Source organism: Benincasa hispida, chromosome 12 (genome assembly GCF_009727055.1).
Source record: "Benincasa hispida cultivar B227 chromosome 12, ASM972705v1, whole genome shotgun sequence".
NCBI lineage: Eukaryota > Viridiplantae > Streptophyta > Magnoliopsida > Cucurbitales > Cucurbitaceae > Benincasa > Benincasa hispida.
The window spans coordinates 55,778,106-55,780,645 of record NC_052360.1 but is presented as its reverse complement, the minus strand read 5'-3'; positions in this window follow the sequence as shown (position 1 = coordinate 55,780,645).

Below are 2,540 nucleotides of genomic sequence, written 5' to 3'. Positions count from 1 at the left end.
TAAGGGTTAATTCCAAGTCTTGAACAATGAGATGTCTCATCCTCTCACTGGCCAGAGAGGGGTCTAGTTATAGTTGGACTATAACTAATTCTTCTTCTTTCCTTTTGGAAATTCAAGATATTTTATTCTTGAATATATAGCTTCTCTAGACAAAGATTCAGACATTGTTCCAAGCTCCTTTTGACCATTAAATAACTTCTTTTGATGTCAGTATGGATGATTGCGTGCTAGAAATTTTCAATGTCTAAGGTATGCCATTTTCTTCCCATATTTCAATCTTATAGAAGACGTATTATCTCCACAAATTGGACATACCTTATACCCTTTCACACTACATCCACTAAGATTTATGTATGCAGGAAAATCATTGATTGTCCATAACAAAATTGCCCTTAAATTGAATAGTTCTTCTTGATAAGCATCACAACATTCAACATCGCTTTCTCACAAAAGTTTTAAATCTTCAATTAGTGGTGCTAAGTATGTGCTGATTTCATCCCCTAGTTGCTTTGGACCCGATATCAACATTGATAGCATCATGAACTTTCTTTTCATGCACAACCATGAGGGAAGATTAAATAACTATCACTATGGGCTAACAACTATATCTAGAACTCATTTCACCTTGTGGGTTTATTCCATCAGCTGACAATGCTAAACGAAGATTCCTAGATTCAGAACTAAAGTCTGGCAACATAAAATCTAAACTTTCAGGTTGGAAAGCCTGTAGGATGGCGTAATTTACCTCTACTTCTCGCTCATTAGCATGCCAAATCAAATTCTTAGCACAGTCAATACTTCTAAACAATCTTTTAAGTTGTGGAATTGGAGGAAAATACTATACAACTTTTGCAGGAGTTTGTTTTTTTCCCTTCATTTGCATTCTTAGCATACTTCCATCTTGATTCACCACATTTAGGACATTCAATTGTATTAGCATATACTTTGCTATACAAACAATAATAGTTAGAGAATGCATGAATCTTTTCATAATTCATTCCTAGTGCACCTAATGTTTTCTTTGCATCATACATTGATGTTGGGAGTTCATTGGTAGTAGGCAAAATTTCCTTTAAAATTTTGAGTAGTTCTAAAAAACTAATATCACTTCATCCATATCTAACTTTTAAATTATACAATTTGACCAATATAGACAACTTGGTGAATTTTTTGCATTCTTCGTATAATGGTTTTTCAACATCATTAAGCAATTTCTCTAATTTATTTGGGTCTTTTGAATATTCCTCATGAGTAACTTCAACCATTTCTTTTGTACTTCCAACATCGTTCTCTTCATATATGTAGGTGCCAAACTTGTAAGATTCTCCACGTATGGATGAGGTAGGTAGTTGTTCACCATGCCAAAACCAAATTTTATAACTTTCATCAATTCCATTGATGTATAAATGATCTCTAATACCATTGCGACTTTGATTTTTACGGTTCCCTCATTTTAAACAAGGACAATGAATAAAGACATTGTTTGTATAAAAAAAATCCAAAATTGATGAAGTTTTCTACACTCAATTCATAATCTTTGGATAATCCACTCTTGTGCATCGATGATTTATCCATAATTGTAAATCTAGTAATAAAAGATGGCGACTAATAGTTACTTTCGATAAAATTATATCCTTTATATTTTAAAAAATGGCACTTACAAATTCCACTTACTAATTAATTTTCCACAAATAAAGTGTGTGAGCAAATTAGGCGACAACGTTGACCAAAGTCATGTCCTAGATGATGACTACCAGAGATAGTGAGATTAGTTGTCCAAATCACATAGAAGTTAGAGATGTTTAAAGAGATTTGTCACTTACTAATTAATTTTCAATGCAAACATTTACATAAGTATCTTTGGGTCAAACATTCTATCAAATTTTTAGCTTCCAATGGGTCCTCAACATAGTATACACATAACTCTAGTTAAGGGTGAATCTACAAACTACAATGCAAAGTTCATAAAACCAATCAATTCTATCTTTAAGAATTGAACACATTTTAGGACCAAACAAACATTCTAGTAAAAATTAGAGTAGAACAAAGCCAAAAATATCCAAATAAAACATCAAATAGGATCAAACAAACATTTTAGGACCAAAATGTGATTCACACTTGAGCAAGAACAACACCAAAAATCTCCAAATAAAACCAGACCAACCAAGAAAACAGAGACTAACATTGAAAGAGAAAGAGAGAAAACCATAAAAAAAATGGAAACAAACATTAGTCAGAGAAAGCACCATCCAAGAAAATAGAGACAAACATTAGTCAGAGAAAGTACCATCAATTACAAAGAGCTGAAAAACCTAAACTATAGAGAGAGCACCATCCATTTTAAGAAGAAGAAAGCAAGTAGAATTGAAATGTGTGAGTTGAACTTACAGGGAGTTTGCGTCGGTACTGTCGTCGATGCAGCAATGTGGAACCACCGACGGCAACATGGAACCACTGATTACAAGCATCAAACTCTAACTTTTGGGAAGAACTTTGAAGACGATAGAGGATGATGAATCGAAAAGAATGAGTGTCGATCG